This window comes from Nyctibius grandis, chromosome 7, assembly GCF_013368605.1.
Source record: "Nyctibius grandis isolate bNycGra1 chromosome 7, bNycGra1.pri, whole genome shotgun sequence".
Taxonomy (NCBI): Eukaryota; Metazoa; Chordata; class Aves; order Nyctibiiformes; family Nyctibiidae; genus Nyctibius; species Nyctibius grandis.
The window spans coordinates 4,297,492-4,324,260 of NC_090664.1; the positions used below are offsets into that span (position 1 = coordinate 4,297,492).

The window sequence follows — 26,769 nt, forward strand, 5'->3', positions numbered from 1 at the left end:
TCTGTAAACAGTGCTTCATAAAATGAATTTCCCCATTAATTGTTGGCAGGAATAACATCTAGAATATGTTATTACATTTGACCCACTCTTTCCCCCTTTTCTGTGTAGCTAAATTCTTGTCTGACATCACAGATCTTTTATCAGTTGTGATAAATCCAAGAAAACAAGCTTTGGTCAGCAAAACTGTTTGATAGGGTACAACACGCATAAAATTACACTCAAGTTAATTGTGAACTCTGTTCACCAAAGGAAATGAGACTTCTCTTGTTTATTTTCACTACATCTGTTTTTGTAACACATTTGGTTCTTAAGTTGGAAAAAGACACCCACACCCAAAGGAAACATAAACATATAATACATATTGAACAAAAATTAAGTACTGACAGCTTTCCTACAGGTTCCTATCACCATGTTTTTACACATTTTAAAATGGCTTTAAAAGTCGAAAACAGGAAAAAAAAAGCAGTATACATCTGAAAAATGAAAAGGCACTTTGAGGGAAAGCCTATTTGGGTTTCTTCTTTTTCTTCCACTCAATCACAATCTAAACTATGCATAAAGTTCCAATTTTCCTTTGAAATTAACTCTTACAAGAGTCTACAGAAAGAAGAATAAAAAGCTTCCTGAGCAGTCTTTGGCAGCAGGAGAGTCAAAATGTGAGCAGGAAGCTCTCTAAATAGTGGGTTTTGTCATTCATAGGTGTACCATTATACAATGGAGATCATCTAAAAAGCAAAATTATTTCATAGAGATTCCAAAACGATACGCAAAACCACGTTCAGTTGGGTTTTCTGTGCTGTCCATAATCCTTAGGCAAGTGTGTACTAAAAATGCAGTCTAAGGCATTAGAGATTATTCTCTCTAAAACAGAGTTAATCAATTACTTCTACTGATTCTGCCAGCTACATTTACTCAAGCCCTGTAAATTTTATTAGGATCTGCCCATCAGAAAGTAGCTTGCCTACTGAAGTTTAACACTGCATACAGGCTTTGTAGATAGTGCTATTGCTGCTTTCTAGAAGGAAGATAAAACAATAAAATCTATAGAAGAAAACAACACATATGTAAGTGTATGATGAAGTCCAGGGAACATTTATTCACATACCGGGTCTGGATTAGAGTCTGTCATTTGAATAGACGCATTCCAGGAACACAAGAATATTCCCATTGCATAGTGTGGGGAAAAAGGAGCGGGGAAAAAGGAGCGGGGAAAAAGGAGCGGGGAAAAAGGAGCGGGGAAAAAGGAGCGGGGAAAAAGGAGCGGGGAAAAAGGAGCGGGGAAAAAGGAGCGGGGAAAAAGGAGCGGGGAAAAAGGAGCGGGGAAAAAGGAGCGGGGAAAAAGGAGCGGGGAAAAAGGAGCGGGGAAAAAGGAGCGGGGAAAAAGGAGCGGGGAAAAAGGAGCGGGGAAAAAGGAGCGGGGAAAAAGGAGCGGGGAAAAAGGAGCGGGGAAAAAGGAGCGGGGAAAAAGGAGCGGGGAAAAAGGAGCGGGGAAAAAGGAGCGGGGAAAAAGGAGCGGGGAAAAAGGAGCGGGGAAAAAGGAGCGGGGAAAAAGGAGCGGGAAAAAGGAGCGGGGAAAAAGGAGCGGGGAAAAAGGAGCGGGGAAAAAGGAGCGGGGAAAAAGGAGCGGGGAAAAAGGAGCGAAATCCATTTTTAGTTCGAATATTCACTAGCAAAATGTAGAGCCACTAATTAATCAGTTATAGATTTCAGAACATAGCACTTAAGTCTAGTAATGTGGTTACAATTGTGCAGTCATAAAATTCCATTGTTTTGTGCCTGATTTGACATAACCAAAGTCAATGAAATGATGGAAAATATTTCTGTATTACATTCCATTAGAATAATAAACTAACAAAAAATCATACCAACTGAACATGCAGTCCAAGGTCATTGAAGATCACCAAAACATATTTTCCGTGGGAGTACACAGAGACATACCAGACTGTTGTTCTGCTTTACTCTTGTTTTACTGAAATGTTTCTTAACAAAACTTCCAGTTCATAAATTCCATAGCTTGTCCTATAATAAGTTGCCACGATTTGCATAGAGAGCTATGCAGAGATAATTTGCATCATTTGTGTGGCTTCTGTTTGAGCTTGCAGCCCATTCATATACTTTGAACATGCTTGAATTCATAAAATCTTGACTCAAGAATTTCAGGGTACTTTGGCAGTATAATGTCTTTATGGGAGCAACTATGCTGTTTAAACTGTCAAATTGTCTTGGCCATTCTTCCAGGATGAGGTTCAGTGCATGTGGTATGCAAGTCATACAAATGGTATTGGGAAACACATTGCTAAGAACAGATCTAACAGCTGCTTTCATTAAAGAAGCATTATTGGACGTTCAGCCAAGAACACAATCAAGATCAACATTCAGTAGTACCCCTACGCAGGACTGAGAACATAATAACATTAAACTATACAACGCAATTCAATATCTACCAAAAGTCATTTGTTACACTCTGTGAACAAAGGATGAATTATGACAGTTGTGCTTTGACCTTTTTTACTAATTTACATCAAAAACTTAAATAGGTAATGCTCCCTTTGATAAACACTTTTCTAATTTTTTTTTTCTAAAAGTGCATTCAAATTAATTTCTGCTGTCAGTTCTGGTTTCTATCTGCCAACACACCCCAAGACAACACCTGAAAGTCAATGTTCAGAGCAGCTGGGATCTCCGGAGCATGCCTGTCCAAAAAATGTTCACAATATTGTCTTTATGTAGCCTCTAACCTTTCTTCAGTGTACACTGAAAGGAGACAGACTAAACTGGCCTGTTGTAACCTTGACACCAAACCCGCCTGGTATTCATCATTCTAAAAAGTTTAGAGAAATGTTTTGCTCCTATTCCCATTTAAAACACTTATGTTTCCTGAAGCACATATATGAAGCATTCCTCAAGCTGAAGATGCAATCACGCAGACATATATAGACACTATATATTTGTATGTATATATATACACACACATAAATTTAGGACTTATTAGTGAAGAAAGAGCAAGTCCTCATTGCCTGCAGTCAGAAGTTGGAGAGAGAGTAAGTGTTTGTGGTGTGGTTTGCAGTTTTGTAACCTATGAGTTAAGAAAGTGCTCTGTCACACAACCATACTGCCGGACTTTGAAGGTGAGCATTCGAGTGGTTCAGAGGAATAGACAACTATTTACCTTCAAGGAGACTGAGGCTTATTGGCCTAAGCAAAACATTGTTTACAAGCTGTTAACAACAAGAGGAAGCTCAGTAAGGCAGCTTAGTGAAAATGGAATTTTTGTCCCAGCTGTGAACGTGAAATAAAAGATAACGCAATTTGCTGCACGAGGCCTTGTTGTTCAGGGTCTTTTGGATGTTTGAGTCAGCCATAATGGAACAGTAGTCAGATAGAAACAGTTAATGAGGCACTTATTCTTAATCCAGATCAGAAACTAAGTGAAATCAAAGAAAAAGTATTTGAGATGTACATTAATGCATGATTGTGGACAAGAGAATACAGGAACAAAAACTACTGACATCAGATGCAATATGAGATATACTGTGGATAACAGAAGACAGTGGACTAGTAACTGGGACTCAAATGTAGGTACTGAAGAATATGTGTTGCTCAGAAAGATAAAATTAAAGTGGTAGAGTAATACTTCATAGCACTATTGTGACGGGGAACTGAAAGATTATACAGAATTCGTCAATTTGGAGAAGGATTATAAAGTAGTTCAATACACAAAATGTCAAATTTTAGCTACCGAATACCAAGATCACATTTCAATAGCAACTGTAATTGCTTTAATATTATAAGAGGTATTAATACCTCTCCCCACAAATGGTGGTGTTATGGAAATCAAAGACAAAAAACCCACAGAAATAATCACAGGATGATAAAAGAAAAAGGCTCTAGTGTGATGATCAGGAAAAAGGTGAATACAATTCTGAAATCCACCTGACAATGTTCCAAAATAAGGATCAAGAAAGCAGTAATACTATTGAACAAGGCACTGGTAAGACATCTGGAATACTGTGTTCAATTCTTGTCACCATGTTCATGACAGATTAAATAAACATGGAAAAATTCAGCTGAAGGTTACTAAGATCATATAGGAATCACTTCCCTTGTTGACACATGAGCAGATGACCAGTCTTGCTTAGCTAAGCTAGCTTAACTTAAAATGGAACAGACTGATCTTTACCAATAATGCAATTAGGCCAGAAATCCTTAGTGTCTGGCAAAATAAAAGACACTCTTAGAACAAGAAGGAATTAATCTTAAATTAATTTTGACTTGAAATTGTGTTTCTGACTACCAAGACAGCAAGGGCTTTGAACAACCCCTGAACAGAAACTGTGGAGGTAAACAATTGTATTTATGAATAGGACTAAATTACCTTATTCTAACACAGAGATGGAGCTTCTGAACCAGGAATTTCTTTTCTTCCTTTCCCCCTCCCCTCCACCCCCTCCAAAAAGAAGTTATAGGGAATACAGGACAAAACAGATGTAGTCTTATCTATTAGTATTCTGAAATTATCCCATTATTTCTTATCTAATTATGAGTAGTTATCTAACCATTAGGACATTAATGAATTACTATTCTCTATTTATCTAACAATATTTTCACAGCATTCAAAGTGAACAGGAGACACCACAAAAAATAAGCTACCTGGCTGCTTTAACCAGCTGTAGGAAGGGAAGCGTTAGTTCACAACATAAAATAAAAAAAATTTTAAAAAGATTCTGGGACCAAAGTATCATTGAAAATATTTCATGAAAAAACCCAGCACCAATACTGTAAACACTTAAAAACTCTAATTCTGACAATTCTGGTTCCCTAAAGTATTTGGCAAGCAAACTTACTGAATTTACATTTGGAGAGACACTGGACTATACAATACAAAATGCCAAGTGCTGAAATTTAATACAAGTAATCAGACATTGTATTTTTAAGAGAGTAATGAACTAGCCTCTGTTCTTCTGTATCTCCAGATACTGCTTGGAAATAAGCAAATCAGTGATGAAATAAACATGGATTCAAGCATCCTCTTTTAGTGTTATTGAAATAAACCCAATAAACATCTACCTGGTGCCTTTCCAAGACAAACAGCATATAGATCCTTTGGGCCTTAGGAGTCAAGGAAATCAAAGTATTCATAAGAGAGAAAGAGAACTCTTTTTTTATAATGCAGAAGTTCCCTTCCACACTTGAACTGCAACCTTCGCTGAAAATACTTGCTTTCCTGTTAACTATATCAAAGATAGCATATTGTTTTCACGTATTGTAAATTTCTACTTTCTCAATTGTACCCAAATATCAGATTAGTCCATAACATGTAAAACCTGAGTAACATTGTATTTGTTTAGTCTAAAAATATTTCACTTTTACTTAATAACCAACTATGATTTTTATTAATTATACTAGGAGCTAAGAACAAATTAAATCGTAATAACCTATCTTTGCTCCAATACTGCAATAAGAAACATACATTACTTATATTTACTTTAATCCCAGTAGTATTTAATACTTCATTTACTATATACTCCATCGACCAAATAAATCCAAGTATTACCTTGTATTAGCTCAACCTTTTACGACATTAAAATCTCTGGGATCGTTTTTAGGAGGAAACAAAACAAAGGCAACTTTGGCTCCATTTAGTATCAAACTAGATTAATTGAATGGTGTTATATCTGGAAGAAATGAGCACAGAACTGTACATAATACTTTAAAATTACATCTTATCCTGCAGAGAGAATTTTTTCCTTTGTTTAGAAGAATTTGCCATTCAGCAAATTTTACTTTACAAACTGCATAGGATTTCATTATTTCACTAGTACCACACCTATATCTGTGTAAATCATGTAATTTTACTAACATCAATAGCATTGAAGTGTAATGAAAATGATATAACTGAAAGATAAAAGTGATGTTCCATTACGGGGGTTACTTTGGACCTTTCTTCTTATTTAAGAATGAAGGACTTAATGCACAGAAGCAAACATTTTGTATAGTATCTTCTGCAAGTATTTTCAGAAGTAGCCAGGAGACTGAGGTGCTTCATGTGATAAACTTTAAAGAGAAATGACTTTACAAAACTGCCAAGTACTTTTCTACCAAACACAAGGTAGCTGAAGATATGAGAAAACATGCTCTCTGAAACGTCTAATAACATGGGAGCACCTTGGCACTGAACTTTTCAGAGAGGAGGGACAGATTCAGTTTGGCTAATGTCATCAAATGAATTACATCCACTAGAAGATAATGGATATTTAGGGAGAACTGTGTTCAAATCCAACCTGCTTTTTTTTGGTAAAAGGTAAGGTCTGTTTTTACAATAAAATGTTATATCTGAAACAAAGTGGCTTTTTATATGGGAAAGCACAGGATTAACTGTCCTGTTTCATCTTATTTAAAAGCTATCATTGGTGCTACTGTCCAAGATGATAAATAAAGTAAGTGACAGAGCAAGCAGAATACAGAGATGCTCTCGGTCAGCTACTTTCATGCCTTATGCTTACTTAATTCTCTCAATCAACTAGTTTTCAAGAACCATCTTGTAGCCTGACTGGGACAAGAGGTTACACATTTTTAAAAAACTGGTTTTGTAACCGTGACTGGATACCCTGAAATCTGCTAAAGTACAAAGTAAAAGTTGTATGACACGGGTAGCCCCTACTTCCCTTCCCCTCCAAATCATATTTTTGTTGGGTTTGTACAACATTAGTACATGTAAAAGAAAGTCTATGTCAAATTAAACATAAATCTTGTCATGCATAGTTTAAAGAAAACATAATTTAGAACTGTCTACCTCATCTGCAAGGAAGCCATACAAAGCAATCTAAAGACTAAAGGATCAAATATGCTATTCAAAATACAACTAAAAGTATTAGACAAGCAACCTGAAACTGGAGAGAAGAATTAATTGAAAGGAAAGAATTTTACAGACTGCTCTGCACAATCAGACCAGTCAAGAAAAAAGAGAAGAAACAAGTTTATAGCTGCTTTTTACTGATTTGTATAATATTGTTCCATGCCTGTATATCTTTTTTAAAAGCAAAAATATTTCTCTCTCTTCTGGTGATAAAACTGAATCTTAAGCTGCAGCTTTACACCTATTTTAAGCCAATCATGTGAGCCTTCAATAAAATAAGAAGCTCATTCTACCATCCTGCTTTGTGGTCCCCATTATCTCCTCTGTGCTGGCACAAAGGTACACCTGAAGCTGTCTGATACATCAGATCTAGAAACTCATCTAGCTGAAAACATAACAGTAAAACACACAAAGGCTAACCATGAGAATCATGAAATTTGTTGCAAGGGACCTCTGGAGGTCACCAAGTCCAACCTCCTAATCACATCAGGTCCAGCTAAATCAGGTTGCTCTGGGACTTATCAAAAGGAGTTCCAAGTGTCTCCAAAAGCGATTCCACAACCTCTGTGGGCAACCTGCTCCAGCATTTGACACAGAAAAAGATTTTACCATGTTATATGTAACACACATTCCCAGTGTTCTGACTTCCCTCCACTTCCTTTCTGACTATAATCAGGCACCTCCAAGAAGCATGCAGGCCCCATCTAAGCCTTCCTTTAACAAGTCCTCCATTCTTAAACACGAAAACATCTCAAAAATAACTCCAGTAATGCAACACAAGTGTACACAGAGAAGGATGCACTGCATTCCACATCAGTGCAGGTCTTCAATACTTCTGCAATAACTATAGCACAGTGTATATTACATGGCATGTCTAAAGAGCAACAGAGTTTTGCCAAACTGCTTTTGTGATGGTAAGAAAGTTCGTGATGTGGGACTTGGTGAAAGAAATGTCTTCCAGTGGATGAGGTAGCCAAAAAAAAGCTCTTAGGCATGGAGTAAGAAGACGACAGGCCTGACCAAAGGGTCTTTGAGAGTATTTCATAATACCAAAATGAGGTAACCATGTGAAGCAAAGGAACTGTCAAGAAGTGAGAGTTTTTCAAATTTATCTCAGGGAGCAAAATCACAGGTTTATTGTGTACCACTGCATTCTGACCTTCTTTGAGTGTAATCAAAAATCTCTTCTCAATAATCTTATCTAAGATATACATTCTTCATAACACAGCACTTCATGCACAGGAAAAAACAGCAACATGACTGGGTCTCAATTTCAATGTTCTCCCTGTGATCCACAATGGAGATCATATATGAGATCTTATGCATAAGAACCTCTCGCTTAAAAGACAGATTTTGTCACACAATTTGAATTTAGTATTTACTACCTGCAGTATCTACCCTACAGAATCTCTGAAGACTTCCTATATTTGACTAACAAAACATCTCATCCTCTCTTTGCCTCAAATATGCCATTTTCCCTACAGTGTAGTATGGAAAGATCAACCTTTCCCTAATTGTGAGGCTGAACGTTTTAGACTTCCTAGATGCTACAACTTTTTTCTTGTTTATAATGATATTAATCTTTAGGGTTTTTTCCAAGGAGAATTCAGTGATACTTAAGTGATATATTTATCAATATAGAGGCTTTTCAGCAACAAGCTAGGCTTCTTTATGAAAGCCACAAACAGTCCAGTTAGTAATTAGAGCTTCAAACTCTAATAAAGGTCTAAACCATGGTTATGTAGTTTATATCTACTCTGAATAACATTACAGAACTAGGTGTAGTGGGTTGACCCTGGCTGGATGCCACGTGCCCACCAAGCCACTCTGTCACTCCCCTCCTCAGCTGGACAGGGGAAAGAAAATATAATGAAAGGCTCGTAGGTCAAGATAAGGACAGGAAGATCACTCAGCAATTATCACTACTGGCAAAACAGACTCGACTTGGGGAAAATCAATTTAATTTATTACCAATCAAATCAGAGTAGGATAATGAGAAACAAAACCAAATCTTAAAACACCTTCCCTTCACCCCTCCCTTCTTCCCAGGCTCAACTTCACTCCCAATTTTCTCTACCTCCTTCCCACCTCCAATGACGCAGGGGAAGGAGAATGGGAATGGGGGTTGTGGTCAGTTCATCACACATTGTCTCTGCTGCTCCTTCCTCCTCAGGGGAAGGACTCCTCACACTCTTCCCCTGCTTCAGCGTGGAGTCCCTCCCACAGGAGACAGTCCTCCATGAACTTCTCCAGTGTGAGTCCTTCCCACAGGCTGCAGTTCTTCGTGAACTGCTCCAGCATGGGTCCCCCACAGGGTCACAAGTGCTGCCAACAAACCTGCTCCAGCATGGGCTGCTCTCTCCATGGGGTCACAAGTCCTGCCAGGAGCATGCTCCAGTGTGGGCTTCCCATGGCCTCAGAATCACAGAATGTTAGGGATTGGAAGGGACCTCGAAAGATCATCTAGTCCAATCCCCCTGCCGGGGCAGGATTACCTAGACCATATCACACAGGAACGTGTCCAGGCGGGTTTTGAATGTCTCCAGAGTAGGAGACTCCACAACCTCTCTGGGCAGCCTGTTCCAGTGGTCAGTCACCCTCACCGTAAAGAAGTTTTTCCTCAAATTTAAGTGGAACCTCCTGTGCTCCAGCTTGCACCCGTTGCCCCTTGTCCTGTCAAGGGATGTCACTGAGAAGAGCCTGGCTCCATCCTCATGACACTTGCCCTTTACATATTTATAAACATTAATGAGGTCACCCCTCAGTCTCCTCTTCTCTAAGCTAAAGAGACCCAGCTCCCTCAGCCTCTCCTCAGAAGGGAGATGTTCCACTCCCTTAATCATCTTCGTGGCTCTGCACTGGACTCTCTCTAGCACTTCCCTGTCCTTCTTGAACTGAGGGGCCCAGAACTGGACACAATATTCCAGATGCGGCCTCACCAGGGCAGAGTAGAGGGGGAGGAGAACCTCTCTTGACCTGCTGACCACACCCCTTCTAATACAGCCCAGGATGCCATTGGCCTTCTTGGCCACAAGGGCACATTGCTGGCTCATGGTCATCCTGCCGTCCACTACGACCCCCAGGTCCCTTTCCCCTACGCTGCTCTCCAACAGCTCTGTCCCCAACTTGTACTGGTACATGGGGTTGTTCTTGCCCAGATGTAGGACTCTACACTTGCCCTTGTTATATTTCATTAAATTTCTCCCCGCCCAACTCTCCAGCCTGTCTAGGTCTCTCTGAATGGCTGCGCAGCCTTCCGGTGTGTCAGCCACTCCTCCCAGTTTGGTGTCATCAGCGAACTTGCTGACAGTGCACTCTATTCCCTCATCCAAGTCATTAATGAATATATTGAATAGTACTGGTCCCAGTACCGACCCTTGAGGGACTCCGCTAGACACAGGCCTCCAACTGGACTCTGTCCCATTGACCACCACTCTCTGGCTTCTTTCCTTCAGCCAGTTCACAATCCACCTCACTACCCGATCATCCAGACCACACTTCCTCAGTTTAGCTGCGAGGATGCTGTGGGAGACCGTGTCAAACGCTTTACTGAAAGCCTCCTTCGAGTGCATCCACCTGCTCCCACGTGGGGTCCTCCATGGGCTGCGGGCAGATATCTGCTCCACCATTAACCCCTGTGGGCTGCAGGGGGGACAGCCTGCCTCACCATGGTCTTCATGACAGGCTGCAGGGGAACCTCTGCTCCAGTGCCTGAAGCACCTGCTCCCTCTCCTTCCTCACTGACCTTGGTGTCTACAGAGTTGTTTCCCTCACATATTCTCACTCCTCTCTGGCTGCTGTTGCACCATGAGGGTTTTTTTCCCCCGTTCTTAAATATGTTATCCCAGAGGTGCTACCACCATTGCCGACTGGCTCAGCCTTGGCCAGCAGCGGGTCTGTCTTGGAGCCAGCTGGCATGGGCTCTGTCAGACATAGGGGAAGCTTCTAGCAGCTTCTCACAGAAGCCACCCCTGTAGCCTCCCGGCTACCAAAACCTTGCCATGCAAACCCAACACACTAGGCAAAAAGAACATGCTAGAATCCCTGATTCTAGCCTATAAACACTAAAGGCTTTCCCTTTCCAGATGACCCAGAACTATAAGAGAAATGGGAAAAGACATTGTCTAGATAATGATCTGTCTAAATAGAGTTACTGAAATCCAGATTTAGTTTCCGTTACATAGTCCAATAGCCTGCAGGTATAATATCTTCAGCTGGCACCAGGCTTAATGCTTTTTTATTGATCTGCCCATAGCTTAAGTGCACACATAAGGATATGGATTGTTAAACAATTCTTGTTATCTATCACTGATTATGGAAATATAATACATCTTGCAGCAGCATCTGCACTTTCTCTGACATGAAATGCTACTTACAGCAGACTGTTCATTTTATCCTATGAACTCTCTAACAGTTGTGGTATTTTTTGTGCACCATCTAAATGGCTGAATTTGTTAAGCACCAATTACACAACAGGCCCTCTCTGTTACAGCCTATGGTGTCAGCAGTAACATATCATTAGATTCTTTGTACTTGAGTTGCATCAAATGTAATATACAGTTATAATTGTAATTAAAGTACATTCAAATTCTTTCTATTTCTTGTCATCCCCAAGAGATCCTTGGCTTCTCCTCATTTGAAGATTTCAACTAAAAAAAAAAAACCTAGGGGAAATATAATATTTCCAGTTCATGTTCTGTGGCAGTTGCTAAAGTTAGCCTTTACAAAGGGTTTGGTACAATTATTGATATTACATGCTGAGTGTTTCCTACCTGGTGCTCACTAGGGTTTAAGAGAAATTAATCTCTGTAATTTTCGCATTTTCTTTATACTTTCATCTCTCTACTCGCCATGAAGACAAGAGGATAGCATTCCCATCATCGCACCAAAGTTACAGGAAAAAAATGAGGCTTTTACAGTCTGCTATTTTTTTTTCCTCCCAGAACATAATTGGGTATTTGTGTTTGCCTTTCTACTAACACCAAATCTGCAATGAGCTAAAACACATCTTCTGTGCCTTCCTTTTTGTCCAAACACTGAAGGAAGACACCTGAAGTGACTTCAAACTCTGAAGGTACTTTTAAAAGAAGTCCCCTTGCACTTCAATCTCATGTGTTCTGCTAAGTCAGAAGGTTACCAACCACTAAATGAATATGAGTAAAACAGTAATATACATTTATTCTCCAAATAAATGGGAGAAATCCTGACTAAATTAAGTCAATGGCAAAACTCCCAGCAACTTCAGTGTGGCCAGGATTTCACTCTTATCTTGTTGATCAAAACAATTATTTCACTGTTCAGAAGGATCAGACTGCTGTGCCAGACAAGAATTTCTTAATGCAACCTACCATGCCGAGTCTTAATTGCATATATCTCTGTAACTATTCATTTCTCATTCTACCAATGTAAACCGTTGACTTGCCAAAAATATTATAACATAATGATCCACAACAAAGATCTTTCTTTCACCTTAGCAAAGACCCAGAGGTACCAAAGCTCTCCTTAGCATAACCTTACCACTGGTCTGCAAATGGATATCCCTCCCTCACCACCCGTTACCAACCACTGGTGTTCATACCTGCTGAAGTGGCATATCTGCATTAAAAGGAAGCAAGAAATGAAGTGCCTTCTCAGTTTGGCAATGTTGTGCAGAAAGCTTTCTATTTTTCAGTGAACCTCAAAGTACACACTTGAAGGAGTATCTTCTACATAGCACGGACACAAATTCAGAGTAGACTAACCATGAATAGTGTAACTGAACACCTCTTATATTTCCTCAGTGTTTACAACACACACGGTAACTACACTAATGAAAATGATGGCATATATATATGCAATTCAATAGCCAGAGAGAATCAAGTTATCCACATAACAATCAATTTTACACTAACCAAAACTCTGTTTTTAATGTGCTGCAAAGATAAAAAATAAAGGCTCTTTTTTGACACAGATACCAGTACTTTTTATTTGGAAATATTTGAGAGATCTGTTGTAAGATTGTACAACAAGCATTTTTGCCTTGATAACTAATTCAATGAAATAATCGAGCAGAACTGGTTAATTTGTTCTCCTCAGACTGGGAAAGTATTGTAAAGTATTAATCTGCCAAGACAGTGTCTCTGTAGGAAAACATGGCAGTTGTTTACTGCACAGGCATCATAAGAACCTGTCTTACTCTCAGGACTTTTAGGATAGAACCACAGGAGCACAGGAAAATCCTGTCTAGAACATGTGATATGGCCCTTGCTAGATCTGAACCTCTTTAATTACCTCATCATATCTGGCTGGATTCTACTTTATATTTACTCCATGGAATTTCCTTCTTCTCAACAATTTATGGTAGAAGGTAATCAGACCCAGGATATCTAACATAATTTACTCCACTAACTTTAATCTCCCATGTAACTCCTAACTACCATATTATTGCCTGCTTTATCAATGACCTGATTCAAATGAGAATGTCAGTTTATAACTTCATTTAAGTATCCCTGAACAGCAACCTAATACCTCTAATGACTACTCTGGTTACAAGAAACCCTCTCCATTTTAGAGAAGATAAAAAACAAGAGTTACTAATTCATATCTAAATAGATTTTAAGACTGGAAGGAAACAGTCTGATCATTTAGCCAGACTTTGAAATGTCCTCCACAAATTCCTATATGTAATTCAAGCATCCATTTATTTCTAAGCTGCTTTCAACAATGTCACCATCAATTATTTTTACTTAAAAACCCCTCAGTTTTAACTGAAAATTTTATTTGAAAAAAAGTGCTAGAAGAAATACGTGCTTATCAGTACTCTGATAACAGTTTTAAGATAATCATGAAAGATTTCTCAGTGCGGCCATAATATTTAATATGGTTCAGGACCACATAACTTATATTAAAAAAAGTTTGTTGGTAATATTTATTACCCTCTAGTTGTACTATTTCTGTTCAGCCATCCATTTGAATCGAGGCATCCTTCATCATCCATATACACCAGACCTCCTCTTTGATCTCTAGTGGTAAATTTAAAGGCTGAGTAAATGTTCTTTGAAACACACAGTGTGGTACAGCTGCTTAGTGTTACACAGAAGACAGTAGGTCATTAGAATTGAAACTCAATTAATGCAGTGGAACATCCCCCTAATCATATCCCAACTTTGAAGTAATACCCCTTTTGGTGATATCTCTAATTTACAGTTAACTAGTTTTCTTCAAGTGGAATAACAGTCAAGCTTTGGTTAAGGTCAGAATTAATAAAGCACATCTTTCATCAAAAGACAGAGAGCTACTTGCAGTGCACCCTGCCGTGGTATTTGCACTTACAATACACAGCAAACACCCAACAGAGATGCAGCCTACCATGGTAATCATATGAAACTCATCAAGCCTGTGGTTTTTACCAGTTTGCTGAAGGTTATTGTAATTCTACAAGAAAGTACTCTAGCATTATTTAGTTAACTACACATTATTTTCTTCATTAGTGCTTTAGCAATATTCTAATTAGCAGAGGGTGAGTTAAATCTTTGCCTCAAAGTGTAACTGAATCAAAACAAAACCTTAGGGATTCAAGTTTATGTAGCTTTTCACTTTTGCGTGCCCCCTTATTACCACTGTTTGTGGTTCAGCCAGTGACACAACTGGAAAAAAAAAAATTATTTAAAAAATTTTCAAATCTGCCAGTGTCATGAAGCACTTCATGTTTGATTTCATTACATTTTCCAGCTCAAAGACCAGATCAAAGTATTAGAGATGGGTGAATGTGAATAAACACAGAGGCAAGGGAAACATGAATTTATGGACCTTCACTTACCACATGAACACTACCTGAACCATCGATACCAGCTTCATGAGCAGGCTAACAGCTAACAGCTCACAAGAAGTGGAACAGTCAAACATGATTGGTCTTCCAAAATTCTCTCATTCTTTAAAAATTAAGAAAAAAAAAATCTACAAGTTCAATATTGATGATGTACAACTTTATAACAACGTCAGGCATTCGGGTTCAGGAAGATGTCACCCTTTTTCTCCCTAAGACAAAGCCTTCAAGGACACGGCGGGGCAATTCACAATGTATCTACTGAGGAGCTTTACTGCAGCCAGATCTGCATCTTATCCGAGTTAGAGGTTTTCACTCAAAAACCCCCAAAACTAAAAGGGAAATTGAGAGAGAATCTACACCTCATTCACTGCCATCCATAACCCAAGATGCTACCTTAAAAGGCCACTATTTTAATCTTAGGCTGATACGCAAGGGTATGAGCTATGCTTGCCCCGTGCTCTCTAAAACCCAGCCTGTCCAATCACATCTGCCTCCAAGTCCCAGTGACAGAACCACCCAGAGGCAGGGAAAACTGTCCTGCATCGCCAGATGGATCCGGCTGCGTAACATGTTCCCTGAAGTCCAAGAGCGCGCTCTCCAATTGGTGTAGTTAACCTTGGGGAATTATTCTTTAATTGCAGTGTAGTTTTCCATTGTAGAAAAAATAAGATTAGGACAGACATCCCTGGCTCTCTGAAACTCACAACCCAAGAAAAATTTAGCTAAACTTATTGTAAGATTGTCATTTTAAGCTTTGTTACCATGTAGTCATGCATTTTAAAAATAATCTTCTAGTATAGAATTTGTCATGCTTAGACTAAGACCCAAGGCAATTTCAGCTTCAAATGTTAAAGCGACTCTTTTACCTACTAAAGTTATAAGACCTTTAAAACTTTTTTTTGTGTGTGTGTTACAAAAAAGCATTGGGAACTTTTCTGTATGCAACTCAAAACCAGCTGTACTTTGCAAGTAGAAACTTTCCAAGTGCCTGGCTCTCTGCAGATTTTTGGCAAATCTATTTGAAAACTTGAAAAGTGGGGGCCTGAGCCAAAGCTTACTGAAGTCTATGGAAAAACTCCCATAGATTTCATCAGGATTTGGATTAGGCTCTAAAAAAGTCTGAAGTAATTGAAAAATCAGTTCTGTATGTACAAAATATGAAATTTTCACTAGGTTTAGACTCCTTTCTGGTAATGTGGAAGAGCAAATACATTGTAAGTTGTGTTAGTGATATACATATATTTTTGCAGTTTTCATTCACCACAGAGTTCCCCAGACTCGTACACATTACTTACACTGCCTACATAATAAAAATGATGAAATCAATCCCACATACACAAACACCTTTACTTCATTTTAAAAAGACCTGAATATTGCAAAAAAACATTAATACTGTCATAGCTTAAGTGATTTTTTTTTAATCGGGGACCAAATGAAATATGGAGTAAGAGTTTCCCTTCAAAAGCTGTAAGCCAAATTCAGTGATAACACAAAAAAAAAAATGCAAATAAGCATCTCATTCTGAGCACACTTGCTCAGAACAGTTTAGAATAATGTAACACTAGCAATTCCAGCCAAGATGCATCTAATTTACAGCAGTGTAAGAGAAGAGTCTGGTTTATTAAACCTAAATGTGCCAGAAAACAAAGAAAAGTAGCAAATGCAAAACAAATGGGTTGTGGTACCTGAAATAATGGCCACAACATCTCCTCATGGGTAAACAGTTGCATCTCTGCTGACTAAAGGATGCTACTTCCAGCCAGAAGAAAGTGAATAAGCCATTAACCTTGATACATTTTGGCTTGAGCTATATATCACGTTAAAAGAAATACTTACAATCAACTTCAGAGAAATGTTGCACAGACACATTAAAAAAAAAAAAAGAAAAATGGAAAGGCTCCCAAAAAACCTGTTTTCAGCATTTTGAGAGGAGGGGTGACCTGGAAATTATTTTCTACCTCACCCCCACCGTCAGCCCTCTGTAATATCTCTCTCCCCCAATATCTTTTTGTGGATGGATATGCTTTGCCGTGGTTGTACTTAGGAGAAGTAAACAATCACTGCAATTTTGTGGTGGTCTTGTCTAGATAGGGACTGAAACGTAATGTCATCTAAACTGCAGAGCTAATTATGCTCTTCAAATGCCTATATTCATGCATGAATACCAATATACTCCAGCATACAGGCTGTTCTTGAAATATCACAAAATCCCCAAAACTTAAAGGAACCAAGGGAAATCTGTTAAGTGGCAATCTAAAGTATGACTGGACATACAAGACTGACTCCCCATTAACAGCATACCTTAAATAAAAGTATTATTCTGCACCATTAAAGTTTGGCTTTATTTAAAAATAGATTACATCATTTGTTACAGCCTCTTAAAATAACTATCTAGGTTTTACTTTTACTTTTTTACTTGCTACTATTGAGTCTTCTGAAATGGAAGGTCAGAGGCTGTACCCTTTCCCCTTTAGCAACACTTTTTCCATAGTTTTGAACAACTAGCTTATTAGTGCAGATTTTAGAAGTTTATTTCTGCTTGTGGTCTCCCAAGGACTCGAACAATATAGAAAATACAGGCCAGTGACAAGCACAATCATTAGGGGAAATTCTTTTAACTGACAATTCGTTTTACCAAAAGCTTACCTCAAGATTATGAATCATTTGTGACCACTTACACTTAAGTAGCACATTAAAATTTAATGGATTTCAATGCAAAGAGCCAGCAACAGGATTGTACACACCAAGGCACTAATGTGTTGATCCTAACTGTACTTAGATGAGGCAAGTTGGAATTGCAATGCTGCCAACTAAATTTCATAGTACAAATGAATGAATCCCAAGTCTCAAGCGGGATTTCTTTTTTATTCATTATGCATGACATTTTCCTCTTTAAATTATTCATTTTTTTAAATGTTATTGCTTTAGCCTTCTTAACCTTTGTACTCCTCCTCTCTGTGGTTTTTTGCCAGCTGTAATATCAATTGAGGAGGGGAGATTTTCTAAACAACATAATAAAAACCTTTTTACAACCCTGCACACAAATGTTACGCTTCCATCTTATTTTGTCCCTTTTCACAATACTGAAATCTTGGAATGTCCTGAAAAAAAGATGTATGTATTTTTTATCAGTGCCTTCTTTTCAATAAAAAAATTAATTCCAATGCTTTACCATTGTTTATGGAATCCAGAAAATTTACCACTTGGAGAACTATTATTTGAGTCCAGCAGGGTGATGAAATTTGACTGAATTAAAATTAAAGACCACCTCAGACATTCTTCTTCACTCACTTCCCATGTCTGATATTCTGATTTCCATTTTTAAATGTCTTCACCTCAACCATGCAGAATGATATAGGACCAGGCCACAAGGCAAGCTGGCTCACCACAATGTCTTAAACTGTAACCCGTGTTTTAACAGTAAAACACCTAAACCCAACTGTACGTAGGAGCTACAACCCAAGACTGCAAGGCATATTTGAATTCTAATTATACACAGGTGTTATTGGCTCACAGTATGACCTTGGGAAAGTCACTTAATTTCTGTATACTTCAATTTTCCTTTCCGCAGAAACAAATTACCAAAGTCACTAAAACAATGAAAACAGAACTTTTCAAGGGTAAAGAAAGTTACAATGGAAAGAAGTTACAAAGAGTAAATACTCACATCAGAGCCAAACAATCACTGTTTCTGCCTCCACCAAGCTGTTCTTCAGATTTTCTTGAGCAACCATAAAATTTTGTTGCTGTAAGCACGCCCAAAATTCTCCCTAATGATTTGTTACTCCCCTTCCTTTTCATTAAGTCAGCTTTATGGGGCAAGGGACATATTTTAGTCTCAAAAATAGAACCCAAATAATTAGTTTTAAATGTTTGATATATTACTATTTGCTTGTTTCTAGACTCTTCTATTAAGACAGAACTGTTCATCATGAACAGCTGATAAATTACTGCAAAAATATTTTAAACATCGAGAACTAGAAATCACACTAAAATTGCAGCACTGTATCATGTAGCATAACATACCATTTCATGTCTCATTATTAGCTGGCATGACACAATGTAACACAAGTACAGCCACTAGCATTGTCATGCAAGAGTTATGGCAACTTTTTTGTTCTCATTATCATTCTTATGGGATTATCATCTGCAATTAGATTGAGAGAAGAAAGTTATGTCTAAACTGGCTCAACAGCTCAACCATGCAGAGCTGCACAAATTGGATACAGAAGTACACAACGATCACGCTGTTTACAGATTTAGTCTCCGTTATGCCTTTGTCAAACCTTGCTAAAATCTCAGTGCCCGACAGATCCACACTAGTACCAGAGGATTTTCTCTGCAGTTACTGCTTTGGGCCACCCAGATTGACAGCTGACCAGGAAAAGGGTCGTCTTACCCTTCTATTGCCCTCTCTCACCACCAGAGTCATTTACTCCCTTGGGTGGCTAGTGAGGGAGTTACTTGCTCCAGCCATCACAGTGAAGGAACTGTGCACACAGTTGCATGGACAAAGGGCACAGTATGGAGAAGGACACCAGTGAAGCATAATGTAGAGGAGAAATGTAAAAAATAATTGAGGAAAAGCAGAAAACCAAACAAAGCAGAGCCATACTGGTAGCCTTACTAGAAGGAAAAACTACAAAGAGAAGATATAAAGTACACATTTTACCAAACGTTTGTTTGCCTTAAGGCAGTACGAAAAGTATGGGGAGTCTGAAAAAACTGATACAGTGATGATGGATCTGTTTTGGTTTCAATGCAAGTAGTATACAACTCCCTGCGGAGAAACCTTTATCTGGGTATGGGAGCCCCAGCTTCTACAGGCAGGAGAGAAAAAATACGCACTTGTTAAAACGCAAACATACATTAACTTTTGAATCAGATAAATATGTCTACAAGTTTTGAGCACTTAAGAAAATGAAGGTTAATGAATGTGATATTTCAGTGATACATAGCTATACTTCTCATATTAAACAAAAATTTAGCCAGTATATGTAATAAAAATCTTATCTTTCTGTTTAAATGCAGAGTTCAGCCTTTTTTATATCATCTCATACATTAAAAAAACACTTTTTCACTCTTAATAAACAACCTGCTTCCTGGGGGGAACAGGCTTTCAAGGTACTTTATTGATCAACCTATATGATTTTAAAGAAGCTAGAAAAGATGAGTTAGAGTTTTCATTGCAACAGTTAAAGTGAGCTAAAGTCAATCTCATATTTAAGGGCCTGAGCCAACAAATCCATAGGAATGAATTGCCATGCAGTGTTTTATAAGTGTGCTTTAAAAGCCTCAGGGTACATTTAAGAAAAAAGCAAACTGACCTCCAATGAGAAATCGGCACTTTCAGTAAGGTTTAGATTCCTGAGGTCACAGATACTTACTAATGCCCTCTAGACACTTCTGTAAATGGCACTGTCTCATGAAATTGTGGAAACAGATGAGGAACACTATGAAAAAGATAAGTAAAATGCTGAATCTACTTTGGTCAACGACAGTTTCCGCTGACCTCAGTGGACTACCAGTTCCATGAATCAGCACAGACCAAGCTTCAGGTGTACAAAATCCTTGCAAGTACTTGCAGCAAGCTTTGTGAATTAAACTTTACTTTCACTTTTCCTTACATAGATTTAATGAGCATTGTTGAAAAGCTTTATGAATACCCAATACATTTAAATTAAAATAAGAAAAAATATCTAAAAACATTATTTTAAGGGTTACAAAAGGGAAACAAGTAGTTTAGTGTGTTACTGCTACAGAAAACATATGGAAAATATTTTAAGTGAGAATCACATTTCATAATGGACTGTAGTCTTCTGTGGAGACAGACAACACTGGATTTGTGTCACATCTATGACAAAAAAAATACATTGGCAATTTTTATACACTTCTCTGCACCAGCATGGGGGGCTGTACAAAGTTGTCAACACACCATGATCTCAGACTCACAACACTTAAGTCACAGGAAAAGTTTTCAAACTGTGATTTGTCAGATATTTGTCAGAAAATATCTGCTGGTAGTTCAAAAGCACTGTCTAGTCCTCTGTGCTGACTTCTGTGCCCTCTTCAGGCTGCTAAATTACTTTTGAATAATTTTCAACTACATGTTTCTAACTTCTCCAGGCAAAAAATTACTGTAGTTGCTACTGAGATAACATTACCATGACAGACAGGAGAGTGGAATCTGTGTGAGTACAAACAGCAGGCACTACATTTCGCAAGACATTCTGTGTATTTGAGAATACCTGAGTTACACTGGTTGTTCCTTTCCCCCAATGACCAATGAAGCATTGATAATTAACAGTGTAAGACAGAAATTTGCAACAAAAAATCCTATTTTTTCAGATCGAAGAAACTATTACTAGTCTTTCTTTACAGTACACTCTGTGCACTGAGAACTTTGCAGCAATGTTTGTCTAACATATACATAAAAATTAATATTGCTCTTCATGAACTCAAACCCACATGTTTTTCCAATTAGTCTTGACATTCTCCTCAAGTTTAGTAGCATGTAAACAGAGAGCTCCTTAAGGAATATGACACATTCTGTTGCATTCCAGTCTTCCAGTTAAGAACAGAGCTTCAAAATGGGCAATATTCACTCACAGATATCACTACAGGATTTTGAAGAGAAGTTTTTATAAGCTTGCACAAGAAAGAAAAAAAAAAACAAACTAGAAATACTTTTGTCTTCCTAAGCATGACTTTGAATGTAACATCATATGTATAAATAAGTTAACATCATATGTACAAATACAGAATGGGAAGCATTTAGTTAGGCAACAAGTGTGTAGCAAAGGGTCTGGAGATTGGGGTGGAGCAGAGTATAGCAGGGTATACTCCCTGCTATAGAAAAACATTCAGTTTTGGCAAACAAACAGTAAGAATTCAAAATCACCATGAAAAAAGACTGAGAATTTAGGCACAATTAGTATAAAATAAAAAGTTACTGAAGGTATGCACTAAAAATCTTCCAAAGCTTTAAACATTATAAAGAACACCATTAACTGCCACCTCCACCTTCAATATTCACAATAAACCAGTTTGATTTGCAGGAAAAACAATGTATAATAAATATTAGGAAAACCTTCCCATAAGGCCATTAAGAAAGCTATCATATAAGCTATCAAAAGATACTGTTCAACCTTGTCCAAGGTGTTTAAGAGTTCACAAACTTTGTCACTGATACTCTGGATACATTAACCCCATCGCAACACAGAGGAGAAAACTAGACGGGCAGTCAGCTTGACTTCTAGCTCTACCTTTCTATAAATCTTGAATATTACGCTTGCACAAAAATACTTGCAAGTCGTATTTCCTGGATGCAAAATATTCCTCCTTTTCCTTATAATTCAGTTCTGAAGATTCAGTTGACCTGAGGAAATGACAGTCTTTGGCATTCCACAGATTTCAGTGACACAGTACTCTGATTTTCAGGTTAAATAATAGTTTCTCTACTGCTCCAGTTATATTCAACTAAGTAAATCATGCTAAAGCACAACACAAAGATCTCCTAACCAAACAAAAAGAGAAAAAAATTATTGAAGTCCAGTTAAAAAAAAAAGTAGAAGAAAAAGGAGGATATAAAGAAAAATAAAGTCCTAATTTAAAAATAAAAATAATTGCTTGAACAAAGCATTGAACTAATACAGATGCCATTTGCAATAGGATGCCATTTGCACACCAGGAACCACCATAGGAAAAGCAGGATCACATTCTAGCCAAAGAGTAGCTGAGATACTCAAAATACAGGTTAGGCAATACTGAAAATAGAGCTCAAATTAGACTGGCACCTAAATAGGTCTCCAAACAGCCACAGCTGACACCGCTTAAGGTTTTCAAAGCAATCCTGCAAGACACACAGATTTTATAAGAGACCGTTAAAAGTTACAGAATTAATTCACTACAGGTCATCAGGATTTTTGCTATAAATTCTTGCTCCCATTAAACTCAATACATGACAACCTGGGTGGTCTACAGCACCTTTCTCTAGCACTGACCCACACTTTGGGTTGGCTCCACTCCCTGAGCCCCTCACCGTTCCTCTCATCCAACCGTTCACGCATTGCCAAAGACAACACAGTACATGATATAGCCTGATGTGGCTTACAGTTATAATCATATTTAGCCAATGATTCTGATTAACTTTTAATCAGCCTTGTAAGGACATTTTACATACTGGAAAGCTACCATGTCCCTCCTCCACCTTTTCTTTCTTTTTCCCTCAGAAGAAAAAAAAAAGCAAAATTGTTTCAATCATTTATAAATTTTGTGCTCTTCTCTGAACTGTATTCAATATATCTAAGTTTTTCTTAAATTGTGTTACCCTGTAATTTCAACTGAATCTTTCTTATGAAGAACTGAAAGAAATAATTGTATCTCCTCATTAAAGTCATACAACTACATCCCAAAGCTGGAATTTGCCTCTAACAGGATCATATTGCTGACTTCTATTCACTTGCTGCTCCAGCCCCCAGGAGCCTATCCTACAGCAATAGTGCTCAAGGAATTATTTCTCAATTTTTAGTTTGTCCAATTCTTATTTGCTAGAGTCCTTTGTGCTTGTCTTGACTGAACATCATCTTACCGACTTCAGATCCTTCCTTTAATTCATCAAGATCAGAGTTATTGCTCTTTCAACGTGCTTGAAACTGCCGCTAGCTTGTTGCAAAACCACAGTTTTAACATTGATGCTCCATATTCCATTACTGTAGCCATTAAAGAAAATAACGAACAAAACCAGGCCCAGCAGAGACCATGGCACACCTCTACCAGATATTGTTGGATTAACTACAAATACTGGTAACTATTTTCTGAAAGCATCTTTCAAATAGTTGCACACTTAAGGATAATCATTAGCTTTTCAATGTGGCTTCAGGCAATTTCTCTAGATTTCAGCGTACACCATCTTGAACATATTAAATGCAGCTTCTAGAAATCCAGCTTACTGTTATAGTGCTGCAATGCCAGAAGGGTTCTAGACACTTTTAAACAAATTTTTAAAAGTTGGTTGCTACAGAAAAAGGAGTTTCCACCATTAAGAAAAAGAATGGGCTTAAGAAAAAGTGGCATTGTACAAGATTCTCAAGATAATGACAGCTACACTACTGAACAATCACAGGACCATCTCTGGCTTGGCTTGGAGCTTAAACATACTGAAGAACTTTCCCCTACATTAACATCCAATATTCAACCACAAATCCTTGGATACAAATTCAATTCTCACAATTCTCCCTCTCCGTGTATAGTTCTACCTCATTCTCCTCTACCTATTCCTGCTCCCTCCTTTAAGGACTGGGAGAAGGAGTTCCTCTATCTCATAGGCATTACCAAAGAGCTCTTTACTCAACAACATATAGTTATTCTGTATACTGTTTTCCCTTTATAAGACATCATTCTCAATTTCTTCCTAGAGTAGACTGAACAGGTATTTTTAGTTGGAATCAAAAGTGAGGCAAATTTCTTGATTATCCCTACCAACTGCAATGTTTTCACACCAAGTGGTGGTCTTGGGGACATAAACTTTTTTCTTTTAGGTGAACCTAACCAGGCAGATGAATTCCAGGAACGCACCTAAAGCACTCCGACTGCTAGTGGAGGATCAGTACATCAGACAGAACAGAGCTAGTTCAAACCCCCTCTGAAACACACAGATGATATAAGTCATGTTGCCAGTCTTAATTCCTTCCCCCTGCAGATCTGCCTCTAACAGACCACACTACTTGCCAATGTAGAGATAGCCACAGAAAACCCCAACAGGTAACAAGACAAACACGTTGAAAAAGCCTCAGTAAAATCTTTGTTCTCCCAAGAAAGCTCCCAGTTTACTCCAGTCTGTCCAAAGACAAACAGTCACAGTTTCAAAGCACACAGCACATCCTGCTAGAGAGCAGCTACTTAAATACTATGATTGATATTCTAAGCATTTGGCAGAAGTATTTATCTCTAATAAGCCTGTCCTGTAAATGAAGATGAAATTTCTTGTTTTTAAGCTCTTCCATACTTTTCCAAAAGCCATATTCTCTCAACAGTTAATGAGTAAATGCATAAATGTATAGAACCTTTTATCAAGGCTTCAGGCTGAACTCCTAGTGAAAATACGAAAGCTGTATTAGGTTTTATAATTGCTTTAAATGATACCTTCTTGTGACACTCTGAAGTGTTAGCCTAAGGTCATAATTTTGATTCTTAATTAGGTGGTTCAATATTCAAAAGGGCTACACACTAGAGTCAGCAATTTTGAAAGTAAAATGATTTCTTTTGGAATCTGTATTTGGATTATGGATTTTAATTCTTTTTAATGTAAATCACGGCCAAAGGGCATTTCAAGTATAGCTAAAACAGTTTATGTTGGGTGGGACATTGCTACACCAGGTCTCAAACAGCTCCTTACAGGTACTTAATTTTTCACTATTATGTAAAATGGTAATCCTGGTCCCACAAATCATCAATACATAGCTAACAGCCCACAGTCAAATATCTTATGTTTTGCTTGAAATGTACTTCCTTGTATTATTTTTATTTGAGAGGTAGTATTACTGTCCACCTGTACCACAACGGTAAAAATTATTCTAGTATATGTCACCCATCCCTTCTGATGTTATTTCAGCCTCATGTAATATAAAACAGTGGGTTTAACATTTTTGAAATTTTACACTTTATATATGCAAAGTGGAGAGCATGACCAGACCGCTTTCCCAAGGTCCTTCATCAAGAGCAACATTTCTTCTAATTTGTTTAGAATTTTTTAAAATTTTACTCTTTTCCTAACAGAATTAATCATAACCAAACTGAACAGTCCCCTGAACTCAGCACTAGTCAATTGAACAGGCAGAAGGCAATTTCCTTATTAAATCAATTCACCTTATTAGCTTAGGTGGAAAAAGATGAACTGCAGCTATTTACACCTTTTCAAAGTTCTTAGAAGGAAAAACAATGCCTACATAATCTTTCCAAAGTTCAACAACTGAAATACTCTTAAAACATATTTTAGTCTTGCAAAGAAATACTAACAAAAATTTGTAAAACTAATTTGACACTTATCCTGGCTCACTTCTTCACTTCACATGATCAATCTGCTTCCAGATATGGGCATAGTGGAACACTAAAGAAAAATTATATATATAGTTTCTACCGTTGCACAGTCTGCAGACATCTTACTGAATCATTTAAAGTAGGCACATGCAAAGGAGGGTTATACATAGTAATAACAAGGACTTCTGAGTTGCTGAAGCATTGCAAAGGCCATCCAGGTTATATTAAACAGAAATTAAATTATTCTTTGTAATGCAAGAAAAAAAAAATTACAGAAAATCAAGATACTACCCTAACAACTCCAAACTTTATCAAGAACAATACCCATGAAGATAAAATAATAAACTCCCAATTTTAAACATGAGGTGTGCGTACGATACATACTTTTCCCTACAGACGTGAAGACTGCTGTAGGTGAAGCATTGTGGCCAAAGACACCACAGTGATATTACATGGTTTAGGAGACTATGAAGCTGAATGAACATCCAATCCAAACTCAGAGCAAGAAGCTGGGAAAAAATACCTGTTTCCAAGCAAGCAGGAGTATCTGATGTTTATTAAGAAACTGTTTGTCTCACTAGAGAAAAAATGTCTTGCAACAGTACAAAAGATGCTGGCCTTCAGACTTTACAGAAAAGGTGTGGCTTTGCTCCCACTGTCACCAAAAAGTGGGAATATAGAAAAGGACCTGAATAAAATTTCTTTGAATAATGGTAATTCCATGACATTAATTTAAATCATTGTGCACTTTGAAATCTTCTCCACATTCCTTTTCCAAGTGAGAAATATTATTCAACACCTATTTAAATTTGTTTCATCTTTAATTTCATGCTTTCTGTGAGATATCACCCAGCCAAGTAGTACTTCCTAAAGTTGCAGATTTTTTTATTCAGTGTTATCACTACTTCATAATTAGTCATATGGATATGTGGCACATATCCACAAAGCCAGTAATACAGCAATAATCATTTCTCTATCACGAAGATAGGACTTTTTACTCCTCACTTTTCCATCACGTCAGAAATGCACACATGCATACATTCAATTGGAAAGTGTAAAGAAATAAGTG

The 26,769-nt window shown here is 37.8% G+C and overlaps 1 protein-coding gene across 3 annotated transcripts in view; it reads right to left on the reverse strand.

The window, feature by feature from the left end:
- The window catches only part of BBS9 (Bardet-Biedl syndrome 9), a 345,480-nt gene that overhangs the window by 124,328 nt on the left and 194,383 nt on the right, over positions 1-26,769 (reverse strand). The gene's annotated exons all lie outside the window — the stretch shown is intronic.